This window comes from Sylvia atricapilla, chromosome Z (assembly GCF_009819655.1).
Source record: "Sylvia atricapilla isolate bSylAtr1 chromosome Z, bSylAtr1.pri, whole genome shotgun sequence".
In the NCBI taxonomy this organism is placed as follows: domain Eukaryota; kingdom Metazoa; phylum Chordata; class Aves; order Passeriformes; family Sylviidae; genus Sylvia; species Sylvia atricapilla.
In genome coordinates this window covers 68,995,659-69,009,521 of record NC_089174.1, presented here as the reverse complement: position 1 = coordinate 69,009,521, position 13,863 = coordinate 68,995,659, and positions in this window count along the sequence as shown.

Below are 13,863 nucleotides of genomic sequence, written 5' to 3'. Positions count from 1 at the left end.
TAACTAGTTATCTCCACATCAGACAGACACAATACAGCCACTACTTCAGAAAGCATAACATTTTATCATGTAAATGTGAGTCAAAGAAAGGTGTTTGAGTAAGTCTAACTTCTCATTAGGTCTCAGATTCCAAAACAAAAATCCATCTTGAGTATTTTCAGCTAGGAGAAAAAAAAAAAAATCATCAGTCTGGACACAGTTAAAGTTCAGTGTAACCTTTCCTGGTTAGGAAAGGAAAGGAAAGCTGAAAGCCACTAGAACAGCATTGCAGACAACCTTGTACCTTTGCAGACAGTTTTCCAAAGAGCCTTGTTTACTGTGCCCAAAGCAGCGCTGAAGTCCAGAGAAAATAAAGTAACAACCCACATGAGACACCATCAGTCGCTGACTCCAGAAGATTCACATAGCCCATAGAGATTACACAAAAAACTGCTGCAACTGAGAAAACAAGGTTTTGTGTTTGACTGTAATAACTGATTAGACACTGGCTTTGACCTTTCCCCTTGGAACTGCAGCAGGGTTTTTTGGGGTTTTTTGCTTATGTAAAGCGATAGGTTGAAATAGGACCTACTTTCAAAGAGAGTAACATAACACTTGTTGCCAGAAGGTGAACAAACATCTCTGTTCACGGAGGAGCTGCTGCAGCAATGCAGGGTGGGTCATTTAGATAGTGAGGAATTGTGTTTGTTCAATGCTGCACTCCTGTGCGCTGACTTTGCTGGTTTATATTAAGGGATAATATTATGAGCATCAGCAGGAAATCAAGCAGTTGAAGATTCACTTTTAGCAATGGAAAAATCTCTGATCCCATCAGTTTTTACTTTGGAACAAATTAAGAAAACACATTGCCTTGCTTTGCTGAGCAAAAAGTAGGTTAAATCCTTCCACTGGGATACGCACTCCAGACATAAAACACTGCCAAAACTATTCCTGATTCCTGTTTGCAATGATTAAACCAATTTAAGTAGCTCATATCCAGGACTCAAAATAGGCAAAACTAATCATACATGAGTCAGTTACATCAAATGTAATAGCAAAGGAGGGTTGTGATTTTCACACCAGACTGTGAACTGGATGCTGACTTCCCAGTGAGTGCCAGAATGATTTGGGTGAAAAGCATCATGTGATAAGAGAGACGAAGATTAGTGTTTTAGCCTCTGTGAATTATCCCATTGACCTAAGGGCCACCCTTTTAAAACGGGGTAGATGGTGTTAAGTGGCTCATTTTACACCAGAGTAATCTCCCTGAAAAGGTTATTTTCTTTTTCAATCCCACTAGAGCCCACAAGAAATCCTCACACACACAAGGTGTGCAAGGGGTCACTCACCTAGTTTGCAGAAGAGTCAATAAAAGAAAGGATTCTGTTGAACTTCTTGCTCTTTATCTGTGTTTTTTTATATTTCACAGGCCTATATACATGACAAGATATTGTGAAATGTCCAGAAGCACATTTTTGTGGGGACAACAGAGCTTTAGTCAGATACAAACAGTCCTGAGACTTTACTTTCCAGGTTACTCCATTCCTTCCAAAGGACTTCCGTCCCTTAAATATTCAAAACATGCTAGGATAAACCAGATTTTACCCCTCATTACCCCTTCAACTGGTTGAATATCACGGTGTAGTTTTAAAAACCAGAGAGAGCTGAACTATGCCCACACCATTACCAAAAAGAGTGAGTTCACTCTTTACCTGATGCCCAGGTCCAAGCTCCTGCTCCTTCCTCTCAGCCTCCACGGCCATATGGACAGAAAAATATGCACTGAAATACCTGAATACTAACCCATCCCACTCCCAAAATCTAAAAAATAATTACTTGAAGCTGATTTTAACACATTGTCCTTTATTTGTCTCTGGGTCACCCCTGCAGCCTGGGGGCCACTGTTGATGCTGTAGCAGCAGGCACATGGTGCTATGGGACCAGCACCCCCAGAGACAAAGGCAGAGAACACACAAGAGGCCAAGATGAATGAGATTATTTATCACACCAGACTCAGAGAGCTAAGAAAAGGAAAGAATGAGACATCGAGATGCAAATTGAAAGCTGTGCACGAGACAGCAAGAACAGGTGAGGACAAGAACACAAATTAAAGGGAAATAATCTGCCCTGAGGACAGAGACAGCTATGCGCTGCATGCACAGAAATGCAGTTTGCTAGATGCACAAGGAGCAGAAATGAAGAAAAGCAGTCAGCAAAGCTCCTCACAACAGAAGAGCTAGAAAAAGCCATTTTCAGCAGATACAATTTACTAGTTAATAAAAGAAATGAGAGTATACTAAACATTGAGTAATGCACTCTATACCTCTTATATTTATTTATATTCTCTGTGCTTCATCAAAAGAATACACTGAAGCATACTAAGCATGGATTAGGGCTCAAATTTTTAGTTTTTTCCAGACGAAAAATGCTCCTGGGTATTTTGCTAATTAAGATTATTAAATGACTGAGCCAACAAGGTTGAAGTCGACAGGATTTTTGTCATTGAATATTCCTCATTGTTTGCTTTTGCTTTTGAAGACTGATGGACAACAAAACCTTTTTAAGAAATATAGGAATATAAACAAAGTGGTGCTGAAAGAAGAGGTTCTATCTCCAGGCTGACTGATTTTAAAAAAGAAGAGAAAATAATTTGTATTATTAAGAGATAATAAAGATACTGCCACTAAGACTAAATTCTTTCTCCTTTTTCCTTAATTTAAGTTCACCATTTGGGACAAGTAACTTCATAGCTAAGAAAGTTGTTCACTTACTCAGCACACTCAAGAGTGAAAGATGTCAGATCGTACCTCCTGTGGAAAACAGAGGTAGCAGAACAGCTGTAGAAGGGCTGGAAAAAATCAAAAAAAGGTCTGCTAGACCTTGGATGAAAGATTTTTGTGAGTTTATTTCCCCCATGAACAGACTTGTTTGTACCATTTGTGTGATACTGTGATGAAAGAGCACATACTGTATGTTCAGTAGCATTCAAATTTGGAAGAGAATTGACTATGCAATTGTCACACTAAGTCTGTGTTTCCTGAAAAAAACATTTATCTCTTTTTGAGATGTCACAAGACCTCCGTACCTTGCATTTTATTAATGCAATCACTTATTCCCAAATCATAATATATTATTTCATTCCTTTTGGGATTTTTTTTTTCCCTCTGGTTATGTCAAGATATTGCATTACCAGCAAAGTGAGTGTAGTCTGTAGGGTTCCAAGCTGAAACACAGAAAACCATAATGGATTAAAAACTTATACAGAAATGCCTGTTTTTTTCACTGTGACACTTAAGGCCTCAGGTTATTTAATGGAGTGTTTTGCATAACCGAAGAGAGGAAATAATTGCTCTAAAAATGGATACAAAAGATCCACATGGATCAGGTGGATAGAACAAGTAATACCTTATTGAGAAAACATCTAAGAAAAATCACAAATTAGGAATTATTAAATTCCACAGGTTTTGTGGATCAGCTCTGCACAGGAAGCAGACTAAAAGGAGTCAGGCAGACTTGGGCAAATGAAAAAGAAATTTAACCTGAAACCAACTTTAAAGAAAGCCACAGAAACGCACACATACATTTAAACATTATTCCATCTATAGATTTAAGATTTTGATACTTGTTCAATAATATTTTTTAAGAATGAACTAAGAAATTGCTCTCTAGCTACAGCCACTTTTTATCAGTCATATGTTACTCAATTTGCAGATCTTCCAAAAATAAGAAAAATATTATTAAAAGATGAAATAAAATATTTTGGAATTATATTTCAATAAGCTAAGAAAAGATACTCAGGGCCAAATTAATCTCTGTTGCCATCACACTGACCACAACAGAATCACATTTGGAAACTTCTGCATCAGCCTTGCCAGCCATGTGTCCACATCTTGCAAAACTAGGAACTAATCCAACAAGCCACATTTCTGGTGCTATTCGCTATCCTGAAGGTTCATTTGCTGTCACAGCCACTCCAAAGGAAACTTTGCATTTCAGTCCTGACCCTACATAGTTACCAGAAAAGTAACGGAGATGGGAAAGTCTTGTGAGGAGCAGCTGAGGGAGCTGCGGGTGTTTATCCTGGAGAAAAGGAGGCTCAAACCTGATCACTCTCTGCAACTGCCTGACAGGAGTGTGTAGCCAGGTGTGGTTCAACCTCTTCTCCCAGGGAAGAAGTGACAGGACAAGGGGAAATGGCCTTGAGTTGCACCAGGGGAGATTTAGATTGGACATCAGGAAAAGTTTCTCCAGAAAGAGTTGCCTGAAGCAACTGAAACTGGCTGCCCACAGAAGCTGAGTCACCACCCCTGGAGATATTTAAAAGACATGCAGATACGGCACTTAGGGACACGATTTAGTGGTGGGACTGGCAGTGCTGGATTAATGGTTGGAGCCGGTTTTAGAGAATTTTTCCAGTCTTAACAATGCTGTAATTCTTACACATGAAGACCCTGGGTTCTCTCTGCTTCATTAATGAGTGAAAATGTGAGACAGGATCTGTAAGAGTCCTGACTTTGTTATGAAACTGCCCTTGAGTGAGACCAATGGTCCATTTAGTTCACTATTACATATCTGGCAGTAGCAAATGAGATACATGGCCCCACGAGAATGGTACTTTCTCCTGCCCATTCCCCCATCCTTTCCTGGTATCCAGGACTAGGGATATTAGTGAGTACATTTCTCCTTGGTTTCTTCCAGATTCCCTTTATGCACGTGCATTTGTCACATTCTTTTGAATCTGCCTTCATAATCCCCTGTTAAAATAGGCTCCCAAAGTGTTTTCCTTTTCCTAAAACTGTCTCAAACTAGCTTCATCCAGTGCCACCTACTTTTTGTGTCGTGGAAGTTGTGAGAACAGCAATCCTCCATTTAATTTTTTCACTTCCATCTGTGTTTCCTAAACTTAATTGTGAATCTCCTCAGCCACCTCCCCATGGATTGGCCAGTCACATTGTTTGCTAGGGCCTCACACAGGTATGGATCTATCCACCTGCCTGAGTGTCTGCCTCTGAATTAAGCTACTGAACGTCTTAGTTTATGGCAAAAAGAAATAGGCAAGAATTGCCATTTATTCAGTAAATATATTTTCATAATGGAACCGAGATAGAGAGTAAGGTTTGAAAGGTAAATATTCAAGACTCTATTAGTCTTTGAAATATTTTTTCTACTAGTATACAAAGGAATTCATCACTCATAATTAGGGACTCATACTAAAGGTACCAGTATTTATCTTAGGCACAGACAAGATGGATTTAGCTAAAATAGGAGGTTAAAGCACCTCCCTGAGAAACTCTGAGAAACCTGTGACCACAAAACAGCCAGCAACAGTAGAATAGAATGCCTACCTGAAGCTGAATTATGCTATCAAAGAAGATGAAGCCCAAATAATAACCTTGCCATGGGAACAATCAAGTTGTACTAAAGATCTCTGTCATCATCTTGTCACATTAGGCCTTTGCAGCTGGGTCTAACAAGGCACTCAGAACAATCAGGTTCTGCTAGATAGAGCAATTACAGTAAAATGAATTGTATTAAGGCACTCTAACTGCAACTACTGTTTAGAAATTGTCAGTGAGATTCATACATACATTACAGGGACTGGCAAGGAATGAAGTCCACAGTAATTCTAAACCACATCACAAATGTTCTGACAGGCTCTGTGGTAAGCAAAAATCTAGTTTATCTTATTGACAAGCCTAAACAACATTCTCCACATTACCTAGCTTTTCTAGCCTGAAATACTATTTTGTAAAACAAATGGGAAACCAGGTGATATTTTTTCCCCTTCCAGCTGCCCTGCAAAGCCAAGAATCTAAATTGCACTCGCATTTCAGAAGTCACCAGCCTTCCAGGCTGAGCTCTCATCTGCCAGATTTTAGCCTGAAAGATATTGGGGTGTGGGGGAAAGGTACCAAATGTAAATTCCACTGGGGTTTATAACAGAAGCATTCAGAGCCCAAAAACATAAGTGTAACTCTGTCATCTTGGATGCCCCACAAGACCAGCTCACTCTCAATTCCCAATTCAGAACCAGGGACTGCTGAGATGTGTCGTTTCTGACTGTTCCTTGTGTTACTTGCACTCAGTGTAAACTCCTCTTGAGGACTCAGGGCCCCATTCCTGCAAGTTGATTCTTGTGAGCCTGCACAAAATCCTGTTATCTTTAAGAGGGCTTTGCGTGGGCGTAAGAGTTTGTCAGAACAAATCAGTTTGCAAAATTGAAGCCTAAGAGACTGCACTAAGTGCATTTTGATCTCTCTCTCCTCCCTGCAGCTGGGCCTTAGTTATCTCTCCTTCTAAGTTCTCCCTCCTCTCCAACTCAGTCAGTCAAGACTCATATCCTAAGTTTCTCTGACCTGAAGTCCAGACATTCTTGCACTCCATCTTTTTACACTGAGGACAATATACATCACTCATCTTTTTTTTTTTTTTTTTTTAATTTTCCTCATTACCAGGCATGTCTTTACTCCTCATTAAAACAGACCAGCTCATTACAACCTTCACTCACAAAGACAAGTCTGAATAATAGCTGACATTTTCTTGAGCTAGAGAAGACTCATGATAACAGATTCCCTAGGCCAGGATTTGGCTCTTTGGAGAAACATAATCTATTCCAGAATAAACTTCTTTTGGAGTTGTTTTTGAACTTTAAAAATACTTGTTTGTACTAAATACTATAAAATGTATTTCTGAAAAAAACCCCATTTGGTTTTCTGTCCTTTGAAGCCTCATATATTAGACTTCATTTTGACTATTTTATTCCAATACCAAACTTGAAAATCTATTGGTAGTGTAACATCAATGATTGATGAGTCTCCATGGTTTCTGAGCCTAATTTTTACTCTATTTTTTGTAGATTGTGATAGTGAGATTCAGGCTGATTTTTTCTCATTCAAAAAATCTGTTCCTAGAAACTATTTATTGTGCAGAAATTTATATTTGTTTAATCTTTTGTAAGGTCCAATATTTTCACATCACTGGATGCGAGGTCTCCCTTTGTCTCAAAAAATTCTGTACAGGGTGGAAAGCCTAAAATGTTCCACAGTCATTGGGTTTTAAATGTGAAGACAGCCTGTTTTATTTCTTCACATTTCACTGTAAAAAGATAGACATCTTTTTTGAGCTAAAAGTCTCTGAAGGTCAGCAGAAGTATTAGCACACTTATTTTCAGCAATTACCACATCTCAAACTCCTAACTACACAGAATACTTGCCCCGTTAAATGCATCTTTGACTTTATCCCACATATAATAGGCAGTTAAAGTTGGCTACTAGAGTCCCCCTTCATAGTAAAAAATAACTTCAGCAGCAGACTTATTAATGAAATATGCCTTCCCACTCGTACTATAAGAATTGTATCACCTGGCTTCCCCATTTATTTGATAACAAGCATTTTCCTGAATTTTTCTGTAACTGTTCACAGTAAGAGTTATATTGATTAAGGTGGGCTCTTATCAGAACTTTTCAACAAATCCAAACACCAAAACAATCCCTTTTCTCATTTTTCCTGTCTTAGGTCCTACAAAACCCAAAAATCACTGTAACTCCAGTAAACCAGTGTTCTGGTTTTGGCTGGGAAGAATTAGTTTTCTTCACATTGGCTGATACAGGGCTGCGTTTTGGCTTTGTGCTGAATACAGTGACGATAACACAGAGATGTTTCAGTTACTGCTGAGCAGAGCTCACACACAGTCAGGGCCTTTTCTGCTTCTCAGACTGCCACACACACAGGCAGGGGACCTGGGGGTGCTTGGGAGACTGGGAGGAGACACAGCTGGGAGAGGTGACCCCAGCTGACCAAAGGCATATTCCAGACCATGTGACATCGTGTGCAGGGTATAAAGTGGAGGAAAGAAGAGGGAAGGGGCCATGTTTGGCATGATGCCATTTGTCTTCCCAAGTGACACTCAGATGTCATGGGGACTGCTCTCCTGGAGATGGCTGAACTCCTGCCATGCTTGCCCATGGGAAGGGATGAATTAACTCTTTGTTTTGTTCTGCTTGAGTGTGTGGCTTTTGTTTTCCCATGAAACTTTCTTTACCTCAGCCCTCGAGTTTTCCAGCTTTTACCCTTTCAATTCTCTCCCAGTCCCACAGGTGAGGGTGTGAGCAAGTGGCTGCCTGGGGCTTGGCTGCTGGCTGGGGTTAAACTACAAGAACCATTTACCACCCACCAAACAGAGGTACTTTGAGACTCTACAAACAAACAGGACTTGGCCACAATTCACCAGAAGAAAGGCCCCACTTGGGGCATCCCAGCTCCCTTCTGTCTATTTGCTGTACCCAGAAACATGGTCCACATGCTCCTACCACAAAAAATGGAGCAGCTCACTTTTACCATTCTTTGGTTTTATGTGATCCTGCATTCCAGAGAAAGGTGTTATGCATCATAACTTCTGCGACACATAAGAGATTTAACAAAGTCAGGGGCAGTGGCACTTTCAGACTGATAGGATTTAAAGTTCAGAGTAGGATGGGTACTCTCAGCTTTTGATAAATGCTGAAAAGATAGTACCTGCACACTCTATATTTAGGTCTAGGCATTAGATTCATCCCATCATGCATATTCAGACCTATTTCTCTCCATCTTTTCACCTAACAAACTGATAAAATTAAAAAGTTAATAAAGTGTATTACAGCTTAACAGAACAAGATAAATCCTGATTTTTTCCATCCTTTAGCTGGTCAAAGTTGAACAAATTTTAATGCACTTTGCTGTTTTTCAGTGTTAATTTTTTCTTCTCTCTTCTTCTCCCAAAATAACACAAATTGTATTCAAAGAAAATGTTGGTGTTTTTTTTTTAATTACTTCTGGGCTAAGACCAAGTTTCTAAGTTGTAGGCGAATCCGTGGACGGCTGAGACAAAGAATTCTGCCAACCTGTATATTCTAGAATATGTGGTTTTATTGCAAGGGTCGTGGGTAAAAGGGCCTTGCCTTCAGCCACCAGCCTCGGCTGAAGGGAAGTCCCAAAGAGAGAGGGAGAAAGAACAGGAGGGTGTGGGCTAAGTGAGAAGGGAGCGAGAGAGCAAGGTGGCAGGGGGGAAGACAGCAGGAGAGAGCAAGAGTAGGGCGAAGAGGAAGGGTAAGAGCGAGCTAAGAGCAGCGGGAAGGAGAGGAGGAAGAGGTAAGAGAGCGAGGTCCTTGTTACAATAAATTATATCTCCTTTTGTGATGAATATTCTAATTTTCAATGACCAACCAACACAAGACACAAAATCCTATAGAATCTACATACAGCCTATAAGAACTACTATATTACCATACTATGTTGTATTTTAAACTCTAAAAACTACTCTTTAAACTTCTGTTTTGCTACATTGACCTTTGGATCCCTTATCCAGCAGAAAGGGTTGTGCTGAATCAGAAGGGATTCTCCTTCAGCTAGCTAGACTATTGTTTTCAGGTTATATAGTAACTAAGACTTAGTATCCTACAAGTCAAAGTAAGCTTTCATTTCTATCCCGATTATAGGTTTCATATTTTCAGAATCTTTTGCTAAGCAATCATATTTATAAGGTTTCCCTCATTCATCTTCCCCAACACTAAGTGGAAGCAAATTTTCATGTCCAAATTATAACCTCTGGAAAACAACTTATAATAAGAATGCTGACACAATTTTAAGTGGAGTGACATGTGTGGCGCCAATATAATGTAGTCAAAACATGTAGGAAATAAAGTATTTTGTTCCAGGAGGATATGAAATTCCCAACTCAGAATAAAGTATACGTCTGGTATTTACTGGCTTCTAGCAAACATAACAATTTCACAAACATGCAAGAGCTTTGGGGAGTATAGGATTCACAGTTAAAAATCTCTTTGTATCGGATACGTTTGACACAAAGGGATTCATAAGCCCTGGAGGCTAACTTCTTTACTTCCTCCAGAAAGTCAAGTGGGATTTACACTAAGTGAATAACGGTAATAGATAAAATAGGAGTTCAGAAGACCTACGTAGAAGAAGAAGAAGAAGTGTTCAAAAGCCTACAGAAAACCAGAATGTTATCAAGCACCTAAAATTATGCACTGTGTAGTAACCATGCAGTATGGGAGCCATAGGAACACACCAAAAAGGATGAGAATGGGAATTTATATATCCATTGTGAGTCAGCAGATACAGTTTCAATGCTGATATGAAGCAAAGCATGAAATGATCTATTATTATGTTGTTCTTTATTAGTTGTTAAGCACTGACATTTTATTCAGGTCTTCACCAGAGAGCCCTTGTCCTACTGGATTTACAGCTGCAGGCCCTCTGCCATTTGTTCCAGCCTACTCTTAACTGCTTTCAAACTCCTAATGTCAAATGGATAAAGATATCTGCCAAAACACACCCAATGACTCCACAGAGAACCACATTGAAGCCATGATGCAAGGCTTGAAATAGAGAAAGAGTTAACTGCACTTTTATGAATTACTTACTGTGGGAAATTGAGAAAAGGAAACGTTTAAGAGTGATGTCAATGGGAAGAGATGGATTAGTAAAACAATGGATTAGTCCTCTCTTGAGGACAGGAAAATTGGCACAGAGAACTCCAGAGAACCCTTGAACCCTACCCAGGAAATAGGAAGGAATAGCTGTCAAAGCAAAAGGAGTAAGAGGATGGAAATTGAATCTACAGGACAGGTAAATATTTTGCCTCCAGGCAAAGAATGCAAACAGAAAATAGGAAAAACCTATTTTGTCGCAGAGTTGTCCCTCTGCCTTTCTTTAGTCTCACTCTCAGCTGCGCAATTTCACCCTTGGGCTGACATAGGCATTCATCTGATGAGAGAGGGATCATCTTCCCAAAAGAAAACTACTAGCTCCTTCCTGTTGGCTTATTTTCTATTAAATTAGCCACTTGAATGCCAATGGAGAGAATATAAGAAAGGCTATGTCTTGTCTACACCAGTGAGTCACTAAATCAGTTTAGCCAGCTTCCCTCCTAGATGCAGCCCTAATGTGCACACATTCTTCTTCGGCCTTCCTCAGAGGCTCTGTGATGCTAAAGCATTTTTGTCTGACAGGGAGCTACCTCACTCACTCCATTGATAGATTCACACTTGAATGCAAGCACAATTGAACCTCAGAAGACTTATTATGAAATCCTACCCTGTTCTCAGGTTTTTTAGCAGGTCTTTTACATCATGTCAAAAATGTAAGAAATTCTTTGTAAGATTCACCCTGGTACGCTGCTAGCCACAAAGGTATGACAGAGTATTTCATCAACATGAAAGCCTGTAGCCTCTAGGCACTAGTTACCAAGTCTCAACTTCAGATCGGCACATTTTATGCCGGAATGGCCAGTAGGCAGCGCAGCTGTTTATTTTTAAAATAATGCTGACATCTAGTGGTTGGCTGCCCTCACAGAAGTCTGTGAAGGTCTGAAAGCTTCATTAGCGTCGTTAGCGACCCTTCACCCTTTGGAGGCAAGAGGCTCCAGCTGGAACTGTCACATCTATCCAAATATTCAAACTGTGCACTATTCAAGCAAAGAAAATGCAGTTCTGCAGAGAACATAAGCTAAATTAAAAAAAAAATACAGGCAGTAACAAAAAAATTGCCCTCTTTCGTAGTTGGAAATCCCATGTAATAAAAGAAATTAGAGGTCTGCTGTGGTTTGAAAGCAAACCGAGTGAGAGGCTCCAAGCCAGAAATACGATTTAATGACAAGCAAAGGGAAAAAAAGATAAAATAAAATAAATGCAATAATACAAAAAGACCACTGACAGAGTCAGAATACAACCTGATCAGGGTGATGGAAGCAGTCCAGAAGAGGTGGTCTTCCTGAAGCAGTGATCTCGTAGAAAGGTCTGGTAGCTCCAGTCCTCTGGGAATCCAGTGGGTGAGTGCTGCCTGTACTGCCCCAAATCTCAGCTTATATCCAGGCAAGAATGCTTGGCTCTTCCCCATGGGCGGAGCATCTCACAATGGGATGATGAGTCATACAGGGGCTCCTTGATGGCCCATTAAAGAGAGATAGCTCCTGGAGGGAGTTATCTATGAGTCATGGGGCAAGGCATTGATGGGCCAGTAACAGAAGGCACTCCAGAGGGAGGGGGCCTCGGAGGAGCATTGCTCCAACAACTGGACTCATCAGTTCATGAAGATGGGGATAGAATACATCCTACACTACAACCCAGGACAGGTCAGATGATTAAAAGATGATGGGGTCAGAACTGCTGCCAGCTGAAGCTGAGGAAAAATGAAGGTTCCAGACTTTCCCAGAAATATCATCATAGACAATATCTGAAAATAGTGATATTTTATGGTCTGGAGCAAAGCATGACGAATACTAACCATACTCCAACTCCTCACTGTCAGTTAAGAGCACTGCTGCTCCTGGGCTGACCAGGGAGACTTCCTGGGTTAAAGTGTCTGAAGCGATGCATATACAAAGGGAGCATACACAGAAGGAGCTAGACTTTGAAAAACCCCAAAGACAACCAAAGAAGAACCTGAAACATGGCCAGAGTGAAAATTAACATTGTCTTGTCCCGTCTTATCTGAACACTGAGCTTTCTGTTGAGAGACCTATAGGCTACAAATGAAATAAAATTATACAAGACTGAACCTCTTTCTTAAAAAGTCCTGCAGAGAAAAACATCTCACTTTGGCCCTATACTGCAGCTGTGCTCACTTTAACTGCCAGAAAAGCAGAAAAATCTTATAGATATATCTCATACAAACGACAATCACTACTCATACACTTCTCCCTCACTGCAGGTCCAAAACCATAAACAACAGTGAACTGAAGGAAGAAAAAAGAAAGATGAGACTTCACAACCCAAAGCTGTAATTGAACAATTAAATCCCAATATGCAAATGGACCAAAACTTATAAAAATGTAAGATCTTATGACTAGTTAGTTTTGTTACCATTTGGGGTCCACCTTGGGTGTAGCCCTGGTCAGGCTCTTGGGCAGCTTCAGGCTCCAAAAGTATAAACAGCAAATTGAGGAGAGCAGACTGGTAACACGGGACTTTATAACTTGAATTGCATAAGCTGTAATTGGACAATTTACCCCAATATATAATGGACCAACTTATAAAAGTATGAAAACTCGACCTGTCGTCCAACTTGGGTGTAGCCTCAGCCAGGCTCGTGTACTACCCAAGGTGTATCCTTTGAAGGCCTTTTTAATAAATATCTACTTTATTCCCTTAACACTGTCTAGCCTCTTTTCTAGATAGCCTCTCAAGACATCACATTACTATTAACATAACAATTGCTGTCTGAAAATAAGCTAATACACCTTCCCCTCTTCAGTCGCACAGGAATTACTCTATCAGGATTCTACGTTTCCTACTACTGAAAAGCGACTATACCACATACACTGACACAACTCTGAAGAAAAAAAAAAGGTAAAAATCGGGTTATACAGAAATAGGGATATGGCAAATTAATACCCTCCAAAGTTTTCTTTGGACAGGAGGGCAGTCTTTACATCACCATGAAAGATACTCATGTCCTACATGTCACTTCAGGAACTTTTTAGGCAACCCACACAGGCAAGTTTTCTTTCCATTAACCAAACCATTGCAATCACCCTCACTTATGGCAAGGATTTCCATCCATGTGACAGCTCTCATCACTTTTTCCCCAGGAACTATCTGACTGATATTCTTCAAGCTGTTCATGATCACTCCAGGGGGAAAAGCATTTGTCCAGTACTTGCACTGCAGACAGTAATCCAAGAAGAAAAATACCTCCCTACAGAAGTACGCATGAGCTGGCATGAGTAATTCAACTATTTTAAATACACTTTATCACAATATTAAAATATACACATAGATGTATTAATTGACCTTTATTAGCAATAGCAGCTCCATCTGCCAAACACCTCTAGGATACAACCTCTGATAGATTCTTTGTCTTGTGGTGGCATGAGATTTAGCCAGA